Raw genomic sequence first — 11,871 nt, 5'->3', positions numbered from 1 at the left:
CTGCTAATCCCAAACTCCCAACCCAACCCTCCTCCACCCCCTCTAAGCACCTCCAGTTTCGAACATGCATCCTATGAAGAAGTACGTAACTCAGATATGCCTGAGCAGAGCACGGATTACCTCATCTTTTGCCCTGCCTCCTTTCCCCATTCCTAAGACCAACCTACTTCTTTATCCCATAAATATCCCAAGCCCCTCACCTTCAAGGAGGCAGATTTGAGACGTTCTCCCATCTCCTCGCCTGGCTGCCTCGTAAATAAACCCTTTCTTTGCTGCAAAACTCGGCGTCTCAGTGTTTTGGCCTGTTGCACCTTGGGCAAAGGAACCTGGTTAGGTAATACTAGGATGGCTCTAATCAAGAAGACAGATAATAACAAGTGTTGGCAGGATGTGGAGAAATCAGAACCTCCTACACTGTTGGTGGGAATGTAAAATGGTGCAGCCACTTTGGAAAACAGCTTGGCAGCTCCTGAAAGGTCAGATATAAAGTTCCCATATGCTCCAGAAATTCCACTTCCAGGAATATACCCAAGAGAAACGGAAACATATGTCCACACAAAAACTTGTAACTAAGGTTTAAAAAGTGGAAACAACTCATATGTTTATCAGCTGATTCTAATGTGACATATCCAATCAATGGAATGCAATTTGGCAATAAAAAGGAGTGAAGTTCTGATACATGGTACAACATGGATGGACCTTGACAGTATGATGCTAAATGAAAGAAACCAGACACAAAAGACTCACATGTAGTATGATTCCATTTACAGAAAATGTCCAGAATAGGCAAATACATGGAAACAGAATGCAGGTTACTGTTTGCCAGGAGCTGGGAGGTAATGGGGAGTGACTGCTAATGGGTATAGGGTTTCTTTTTGGGGGGATGAAAATGTTTTAAAACTTAGTGAACAACTCGGTGAATCCACAAAAAAAAAATGGAAATTGTACACTTTAAATGAGTGTATTGTGAGTTATATCTCAGTAAAGCAGTTCTATGCTTTTTAAAATGAAAGTAAGTAAGAAAGAAGAGGGAATTCCCTGACAGTCCAGTGGTTAGGACTCCACGCTTTCACTGGCAGGGCCCCGGGTTCTAACCCTGGTTGGGGAACTAAGATCCCACAAGCCACACAGCGTGTCCTAAAAAATAAAAATAAAAACCACGTATTAAATCAAAGTGTAGGATATGTTTAATACAAAAGAAAGGAAGCAGAGAGAGAGAGGAAGAAAGGGAGAGAGAGAGAAAGGAAGGAGCAGGGCCATACTGAATAGGAAAACTTATCAGAGACGGGGCTCATTGGAAACACCCAGGTCCCTGGGGACTGGCCTCCCCTTCCTAGAATATGGGTAGAAGGGAGGGAGGAAGATGAGAGATTCCAAGGGGACCACAGAAACCATGGCCACTTTCCTTTAGGGAAATACTGAGGAGAATTTGCTTGGGGAACCAGGGCAAAGAATAGAAATATTAAGAAAAATTATCCCAAACTTGGAAATAAAGCAAAAGGAGGACTGCATCTCCTCTCAGCTCATGTTGGAACATTGTCTAACAGACCACCTCTGAACTATTTCATTATCTGGGAGAAAGTACTCTTTTGGACTTAAACTTTCCTATTGCTTGGGGCCTAGATTCTATAAAGTTGTGTGTTAACTTGTAGAATTTTGTTCAGTATAGATGCAAAGGATTTTTGTCTGGTAGAAAAGTTAACCCCAAAGGTTACAGTCTTATTGCCCTGTAGAATAGTAATTAGTGTTGTCTCTAACCTAGCAAACTGATTGTAACATGTCTTTTCTGATGGGCTATATAATCCCTTTTCCTCTAATTCTCCTTTGCCCCATCTTTCACCATCCTGCTGTTTCCCTCATTAGCAAATTAAATATATCTAGGGTGCATGCTCATTTGTATGAGAGTCATGTTTCCAATGTTCTTAAGGTTATAGTTTAACAGGGAACAGAGGTCATTTGCTGTATTTCAAAAAAGGTACGGACAAGCGATCACCTTAATCAGTATAAACAATCAGAACGTGAACAGTAAGGAGTAGCTCTCTGGATGCAAGAATAGAGAGTGGTTGCAAAGGACTCTGGGGCTTAAAGCAAGAAGAGATATGACAATGTTATATGAAAAAGAGAGTTTTGCCTATGTTACACACACGTGTGTTTATACACACACACAGTCTACACAGAAGAAGAAAGAGAAAAAAGACTGGAAGGCTATAAGAGTAATCACCAAAGTTATGTTATCAGTGATCATCTGGAGGGAGCCTAAAGGGAAAATTCTAATTTTCTTTCCTGTGCTTTTCCATATTTTCCAACTTTCAACCAAAAATATGTATTCCATTTGAAAGTTTCTCAAAGTTATTTAAAAGAAAACCCACAAATAAACTTGATAGAAAAAAATCTGGGAGTCAATTAAGAGACATTCACCCCCTATCTGGGCACACAGGGGAATGGCATAGTGGGAATATACGTCCACTCCTAGAAAATCATAACTAGCTAGTTTTACCAGAAACAAAGGAAGCAAAAACAGCTAATTGGGTCACTTGTTGCTAAGAGAACTTCCGATCCGTTTTCAGCCGAGGGTGATTTTGCCCTAGGGAACATTAGGCAAAGTCTGGAGACAGTTTGTTTGTCACAGCTGGGTGGGGGGTGGAGAAATGCTACTGGCATCTAGTGGGTAGAGGCCAGGGATGCTACAAAACATCCTCCAACACACAGACCAGCCCACAATGAAGAATTCTCTGGTCAACATGTGAATGGAGCCAAAGTTGAGAAATCCTGGTTTTTAACCAACAAGCCAAGGGAGAAAAAAACAGGATCTGACGTGTCTACCCTGTGATTATCATTAGGTACTTAGAGTCAAGGATATAGTTAAAACTATGTACACCCCATACCCACCCACCAAACCCTCTCCTGGACCTGGGGGCACTCTCCTGCAGAGTCATCCCTCCCCCTGGGGGATAAGGAGTGATGAAAAGGTGCTCTTTTCCCCCTTTACTTTCCTCTGGAATAAAGTTCCTGTCCCTACCATGGAGCACTATACAGCTACCATAAAGAAAAAAGTAGATCTATATAAACTGACCTTGAAAGATGCCCAGCATATATCATGTGAAAAAAAAAAAACCAAATTGCCCAACAACATGTACAGCATGATCCATTTTTATAAAGTGAGCTATACAGAGAGGTATTAACATTTGCTTATGGGCACAGTGAGGTGTTATCGCAGCAATTTCTATTAGGGAAAACATTGGAAGCGGGGTGTTTTCAGTCAAAATAATAGATTGAGGACATGTATTTGCCCCCTCCCAAAGCCCTACCAAAATCAAAGGATCTAACCAAAAGGTATCAACCCACAAAAGAACCAAAAGGAACTGGTGAGAGAACAGTAGCAGATGAGAAGCGTTAAATCTGGGGGCGTGGAGAGCAGGTGAATTAGCAAAGCTGAAAACAGCAGAAGAGGGTGCCAACAGGCAGTTAGGCTCGCCGCTAGCCTTACAGCCCCTTTGCATGAAGAGGAAGCAGTGCTAGATGCTTGACTTCCATCTGGTGGGAAATTGACATAATATGGTCTTTCCCACCCCAGCCCCCTTTACTGCCATCTGCTGGAAAATGATCTTAACAGACAAAGTGACAATGTTTACAAGGCGAATGGCATCCCCTAAGGTGTGATTCCACTGTGTGCTGCCTAGCTTGCAAATCTGTACACGGGGCCGCCCATGAGAAGCAGGAGGATTTATGGACTAAATCCAAAAATGCCAGTAATTGAGTCAGAACGACGTGTTGGAGGTGGAGAGTGATCACCCACAGAAGCGTGGCTAGGAACCGTATATGAGAACCCATGAGACCACTGTGGCACATTGGATTTTCCCAAGATGGTCACAGCAGTATCTCTCATTCCACATGGATTCCACAAGGTGACCGTGACACTCCTGTTGAGAGCTGGGGTCTCTGTCCCCTCCCCTTGAATTGGGGCCGGCTTGTAATAGCAGAATGCTGTGTAATTTCTGAAGCTGGAACTCTGGTGCTGGAGTCCTAAGCCCCCATGTAAGCACTGTGACTGTTCTGAGACCACCGTACTGTGAGGAAGCTCAAAGTTGCCCCCAAACCCCATGAAGTGGACCTGAGACTAAGGAGAGAGAGAGGAAAAGACAGACAGACAGAGACAGAGACAGACAGAGACAGAGAGATATGCCTGGCCTGCTATTCCAGCATCAATCACCTTCTGGTTGTAACCTCGTGAGAGAGCTCAAAAGCCAGAAGCACCCTGCTGAGCCTTTCCCAAATTCTTCAGCCACAGAAGCTATGACAGAGGTTAAAATGCATGTTGTTGCTTTGATTAGTTTTGGGTGACTTTTTACTTAGCCATTGTAACTGGAATAATAACCACCTAGGGCTCCTTTCAGATCTGATCCAGGCAGGAAACTGCCCCTTCCCATCCCTGACAGAAATTTGTTCTACAGAAAAATGGAACCAGGGAGCCTCCCTACCTAAGGACACCAGGAACAGTGGAAGGTAGGGAGAGTCATTATACTACAAACAGGCATATAATAGGAAAGTCCAGGTGCTGGCTAGGAAGAACCCTGGCCCCTCCTGCCACTTGGCTCTAAGGATGCTGCTAGCTGGGCTCACATCCTCATCACAGTGGGAGACTGGAGCGTTATCTCTGGAGAAACCCAAGAAAATCAACCAATAGATATTACGGGCCAAGCTAAGTCTCTATGCAGCAGCAAGAGTGAAATTTTTTAAACAAATGTTCGATCTCACTTATAATTAATATCCTCAGAGAGACAATAAGGTATGGCGTCCATGAAACATGAATACAATTCTATCAAATTGAAAAGGAGTGTCTTGGTTGGATCTCCCCAGAAGCAGGATCTGAGACAATGATTCCAGTGCACGTGATTTTTGGCAGGTCATCCCAAAAAATACTGGTTGAGGAGTTGGGAAGTGAGACAGGAAGGGCAAGGAAGTCAATAAAAGGCATATTATTCCAGCCTGTTACTACCGTGAGCATCTTGCTGGGGACCCCTTGGAGACAGCGTAGAACATCCCTCAGACGTATCCCAACCAGTGTATAAGGATTCACTGCTTCTGGACTTCCTAGGTGGCGCAGTGGTTAAGAATCTGCCTGCCAATGCAGGGGACACAGTTTCGATCCCTGCTCCAGGAAGATTCCACATGCCACGGAGCAACTAAGCCCGTGTGCCAAAAAAATAAATAAATAAATAAATAAAAGGATTCACTGCTTCTGAGGGAAGTGACCTTCACTACTTCTAACTTGTCCTACACTCAGACTGAGGATGCTTCTTGGAAGAAAACAGCCCTTGGACAGAGCATCATAGATATCTGCAGTTAACAGCCTTGGGCAGCGCACAGGGGTGAATGCCAAGGGCGTATAGCAGCAGTGTCTGCTAACAAGAAGCAATCAGAAAACAAGAAAGAGTTCTTGCAAATTAAAAATGTGAGAGCAGCAATAAAGCATTCGTTGGAAGGTTGAGAAGGAAAAAGTTGAAGGCAGAGCCTGACTTAATTCATCTGGAGTACAGGCTGGGCTTCGGAATTATTTAAATCTCCCTGGGTGATTTTAAAGCTCCCTGGGTACAGTTAGCATTGAGAACCACAGCTTGGCAGGAAAAAAATACTTCCACAGTCACAATAATGTAAACAGAGAATACTGATTTAACCCGAAAGTTGTCATGTAACTATATAGGAAGGACAGAGAGAGGGGAGGCAAGCATAAAGCAAGGAATCTGCATCTCCCACAATAGGAAGGCAGCAGATCATGTCTCAGGTTGATACATCAAGAAATAGCACATAAGCATCTTATTCAGAAATATGGAGGTAAATACCAGAAGAAACAGCTGAAAGAGTAGTAAGTCATTTTCTCAGAGGAGCAGGACTTCGGAGGGATGGATGTGTGTTTACATGTGTGTGGGGAAGTGGGGTGGGGGAAAGCATTACTGACTTTTGCTGTAAACGTTGTAATGTTATTTAATTTTTAATATCATTAACATGCATGAATTTAATCACAATTAAAAAATAATTTTTATGAAGGGACAAAAGAAAAAATTGGGAGCACCCCAAGTATCCATCACCAAGAAGAGGCTAAATGGGGACTTCTCTGGTGGTCCAGTGGCTAAGACTCTGCCCTACCAATGCAGGGGGCTTGGTTGGATCCCTGGTTGGGGAGCTAGATCCCACGTGCCACAACTAAAGATCCTGCATGCCACAACTAAGACCCGGAGCAGCCATATAAATAAGTAATATTAAAAAAAGAGAAGAGGCAAAATGAATTGTGATATATCATTTAATGGAGTACAGTGCTATGCTTAGAACGAGATAGCTGTGTAGGTCCTAACATGACTGGATCTTCAAGACTCAGTATGACTGTGACTAGCAAAGAATAAGTATGATATGCCAGCATTTATGTAAAACACATGCACACAAAACAGAGCTGTATATTTCCCATAGGAATAGAAATATGAACAAATAAAAGCACAAAGAGAAAAGTGGGGAAGAATATACTTGGGAGAGGTAACGCATGGGCCATGGCAAGAATGGACTCAGATAGAGGGTAAAAGTCAAGGCAGATTTTGTTCTGTTTTTTTTTTTTTCCTTAAATTAAATTTTAAAAGTTGAATATACATCAGGAGAATGAGAAGACAAGCCACAGATTGGGAGAAAATCTTTACAAAAGACACATCTGATAAAGCATTGTTATCCAAAATCTACAAAAAACTCTTAAAACTCAACAATAAGAAAACAAACAATGCAATTGAAAAATGGGCCAAAGACCTTAACAGGCATCTCACCAAAGAAGACATACAGATGACAAGCAAACATATGAAAAGATGCTCCACATCACGTCAGCAGGCAAATGCAAAGTAAAACAACCCTGAGATTCCATTACACATCTATTGGAATGGCCCAAATCTGGAACACGGACAACACCGAATGCTGGAGACAATGTGGGACAATGGGAAACGCTCATTCATTGCTGATGGGCTTGCAAAATGGTTCAGCCACTTTGGATTACAGCTTTGTGGTTTCTTACAAAACTAAACATACTCTTGCCGTATAATCCAGTAATCACACATTAAAACAAATCACACACAGATGTTTCTAGCAGTTTTATTCATAATTGCCAAAACTTGGAAGCAACCAAGATGTCCTTCAATGGGTGAATGGAGAAATAAACTACTGTGGTACATCTAGACAATGGAGTATTATTCAGTGTTAAAAAAGACATGAGTGATCAAAGAATGGCCATCATCACAAAATCTGGAAACAACAAATGTTGAAGAGGGTGTGGAGAAAAGGGAACTCTCCTGCACTGTTGGTGGGAATGTAAGTTGGTACAGCCACTATGGAAAACAATTTGGAGGTTCCTTAAAAAACTACAAATAGAACTACCATATGATCCAGTCATCCCACTCCTGGGCATATACCCAAAGAAAACCATAATCCCAAAAGAAACATGTTCCATAATGTTTATTGCAGCACTATTTACAATAGCCAGGACATGGAAGCAACCTGAATGCCCACCAACAAATGAATGGATAAAGAAGATGTGGCATGTATATACAATGGAATATTACTCAGCTATAAAAAGGGATGAGATGGAGCTATATGTAATGAGGTGGATAGACCTAGAGTCTGTCATGCAGAGTGAAGTAAGTCAGAAAGAGAAAGACAAATATTGTATGCTAACTCACATATACGGAATCTAAAAATGGTACTGATGAACTCAGTGACAAGAACAAGGACACAGATACAGAGAATGGACTGGAGAACTCGAGGTTTGGGGGGGGCGGGGGGTGAAGGGGAAGCTGAGACAAAGCGAGAGAGTAGCACAGACATTTATATACTACCAACTGTTTAATAGATATCCAGTGGGAAGTTGTTGCATAACAAAGGGAGTCCAACTCGAGGATGGAAGATGCCTTAGAGGACTGGGACGGGGAGGGTGGGGGGGACTTGAGGGAGGGTGGGGGGGAATCGAGGGAGGGAATATGGGGATATGTGTATAAAAACAGATGATTGAACTTGGTGTACCCCCAAAAATAATAAATTAATTTAAAAAAAAAAGAAAAGAAAACTAATAAAAAGACATGAGTGATCAAGCCATGAAAAGTTATGGAGGAACTTTAAATGCATATTACTAAGTGAAAGAAATCAATCTGAAAAGGCTCCATACTATAGGATTCCACCAATAAGACATTCTGGAAGGTGCAACACTATGGATACAGTAAAAGGGGTGGTTGCCAAGGGTTGGAGATGGAGGGAGGGGTGAATAGGCAGAGCACAGAGGCTTTTCAGGGTTGTGGAAACACTCTGTATGATACTATCATGATGGATACTTGTATATTTTGTTCAAATTCATAGGATACACGACACCAAAAGTAAACTATAATATAAACTACAGACTTATGTAGCTTCATCCATTGTAACAAATGCACCATCAGGTGGGGGACGTTGGTAGTGAGGGAGGCTGTGCAGGTGTAAGGGCAGGAAGTATATTGGAAATCTCTGTACTTTCCCCTCAGTTTTGCTGCAAACTAAAACTGCTCCAAAAAATAAATTCTTAATGATATAAAATAAACAACAATGTCCTGCTATAGAGCATAAGGAAGAATATTCAATATCTTGTCATAAACTATAACAGAAAAAATGTGAAAAAGAATATACATATGTATATGCACAACAGAATCACTTTGCTGGACATCAGATACTAACAGGACATTGTAAATTAAAAAAAAAGTCCTAATGAATAAACTTGAATATGCATTATACAGCGTCTTGGATGTTCCACACCAAGCTGTTAATAGTGGTTTCCTTTGGGGCGTGGATTGAGATGGAGGGCAGGGGGGCAGAGAAAACGTTCTCTTTTTCCTCCATGTCATTCAGTAAGAATAGTTTGACTGTGATAGTCTGAAAGATTTTAGAGTAGAATGGGGTTCTGGGGTCTTGGTGGTTCTGGCTGGCATGCATCTCTGGCTGGCATGCGTCTCTGGCTTTTGACCCAGGAGGAGAGTGAGGGTTCTGGGTTGGCACAGGCGGGGCCCAGCTCCAGGGGCATCTGGTAGAACCAGCTATGACATCAGATGGGCATGCTGACGGAGTGACTCACTTTTCAGGAGGGGTGGAGATCGCTCCCTCCTCTTCTTCCCTGTGAGCTGCCCCTGGGGCTGGAGCCTACAGAGAGCCCTGTTTCAGCCGTCCTAAAGGAGGAATCCTTTCCAAATCAATAGAAACAAGGGACCATTTCAATCCGGGCCTTTGCACAGGGCGCTCTTAGAGCCAGCCTGGGGTTGGGGGGTGGGTAGGGGTTGTGCAAGGTTCATTGATTAGAGCAAAGGATGAAGAGGAGGGGATAGAGGGGAACTGGGAAAGAGCCTTAAAATGGAGGTCTGGGGACCCATTGGGCCTCTGGGGTGTGAGTTTGTGATAGTGAAAAGTTTTTGTCATCCACTGTGCTTCATTAGTGACTTTTTATTTAAAAGAGCTTTTAGGTATAGTCACTTTCTTATTTGGCCTTCGGGACCACTTGTGAGATAGAAGGAACTGGTGTAAATATGCCCATTTTCCAGATGAGGAGACTGAGGCCTGGAGAGATTAGACCACTTATCTGAGGGGCATGTTGGTAGCTGGGTGCAATGTCCTCTCAGCCTGGCCCATAGCCTCTCTTTGCCCCTTTATCTGCCACAGTGTCCCTCCTTGAGAAGGAAACAGAAAGACATCTCTGTCCCCAAGACAATGGTCCACCTCTTGAAATCCAATAATGCCAGGCTGGCAGGAACAGAAGGACCATCAGACAACGCTAATCTCTGAGCTTATGAATCCACCCAGCGTTGAGGGGGCATGTGCTCCTGGCCGCGCCCTGCGCCGAGTGCTTCATGTTCATGATCTCATGTCAGTCTCACAACAAGCCTGTAAAGTAGGAAATGTTATTCTCACCAGGCTGACCAAGTGGGCAATTTCGGTAAACTTGTGTTACAATTTTTTGTTTTGTTTTTTAACACATACAAGTAAAACAACGGCTGGTCTTCCTCAATTCCCGTTTGTTGAGCACTTGGTCTGTGCTGGTCTCTCGTAGACACGAGCGTACAACAGTGGACCAAACAGATGGTATCCCTGCCCTCAAGAAGCTATGGTCTTCTGTGGTGGGAGTGGCACAGAGAGACCATAAACAGATGTTATCACTTTGATCCTTATAGCATCCTGGCTATGGGATAGGGGAGGAGATGAGTGGTACAGGAGGTTACCTCTGAGGTTATGCAGAGAGTGGCTGGCAGAGGACTGAGATCCTCTGTGGCCAAAATGGAAACAAATAGAACCACAAGTGAGAAGGAAGGAGGTAGCTGTGGGTACCCCAGAAGTCCTGAGACCCCACAACACACAGAGTGGAGAACTCCAGACGTCAGCAATCCCTCCCACAGCCGTCAGTTCTGTTAGCAACTGTTGGGGGAGGCGGGCAATGTCTCCTTACCTCAAGGGAGGCTCAGAGACACTGAGTAACTTGTTCAGGTCACACAGCTAGTGGGAGATTTAAGAGGAATGGGGGGCGGCTGGCTTTGGACTCCAAATCCAGTTCCCCTCCTCATCCCATGGCTCAGTGGAAGTCAGAGGATGGAGGTTGAAAGCAAGACTAAGAGCATCCTTACTTACAGACTGACACCCCCAATGTGGTCTGAGGCTTTGAGGTTTACAAAGCTTTTTGACACCCACATCTTTGGCACACCGTCTGTCCCTTCTTTTGTGGTTGATTAGGACAGACCTCACGTGTGCATCAGCAGGACACAGGTGACACATTCAGCTGGGTCACTGAGGAGAGTGTAAACAAAGTTCTTTTTATAAAGGTGAAGGCAGGATGTAGGGAAACCAGCAAGAACTGGTGCCGGACCTGTATCAGCAGGGAACTGTCATCTTCCCTAGTGTGAGGGGCAAGGAGAGGGAGTGATTACTGGGCCCAGGACCAATGGTGCTGTATGAAGCAGACACCCTGGCAGAAGCTGGGACCTTCAGTGTAGACAGATAGATAGCCCATGCTGACCTGGAAGGGAGGGAGCTTGAAAATACACGCCCTGACTCTACCCTCTCCATGCCCTCCAGTCTCCTGCCTGTGCCTTCGATGTGTTGAACCCAACCCAAACCCAGAAGGCAGGAGAGCCTGATTTTATAGGCTACATGGGTCAGCCCCCCAAGGCATGGAAGGGGATGGAAAGGGTGGGGAGGGGCTATGGAGGGGCAAATAGAAAAGATGTAGCACAGCATGTGATGCAAGCAGATCAATAGTCATCAGCCCTGGGGCTTAGATGGAGCTACCGGGGAAAGGCTCTCTCTGCTGGGATTGCTCAGCTGGTAGGCTGTGAACTTGGTGCCATTGATCATCTTGCTGCCACAGAAGATGAGCGAAACTTCAGAACAAAGCCAACAAAGAGGAAAAGGGAGGCCAGAAGAGATGGAGGGGATTGGTATCCTGATGGCATAATTGTGTCCTTGGATCCAGCCATGCCTGAAAGTTCAGGAAGCACCCTTGCAGCGAATGAATTTTGTTTTGTGTAACTTGGTAGGAGTTGGGATTCTGTCACTTGCACTGGAAAGGGTCCTGACTGATGCACAACTGCCTGCAGGTACCCAGGGATGAAGAGAGATCAGAGTGGAGATCTTCCAGGCCTGGGCCATGAGGGATAGTTTGTGAGCACCAATCCTTGAGGGCAGAGAATATAAAAATGGGAAGGTGTCTCTAAAGGCAGCAGCCTCTGTGTGAAGTCATGGCAACCACCAGCATCATGTGTAATAATATTCTCCTTTGCCAGCTGCTGTTCCTCGTGCTTGACATACCTTCAATGGTGCCACCCTCTCCAAAATCCTCTGAGG

This window comes from Hippopotamus amphibius, chromosome 16, assembly GCF_030028045.1.
Source record: "Hippopotamus amphibius kiboko isolate mHipAmp2 chromosome 16, mHipAmp2.hap2, whole genome shotgun sequence".
Lineage (NCBI taxonomy): Eukaryota > Metazoa > Chordata > Mammalia > Artiodactyla > Hippopotamidae > Hippopotamus > Hippopotamus amphibius.
This window is presented reverse-complemented; position numbering follows the sequence as displayed.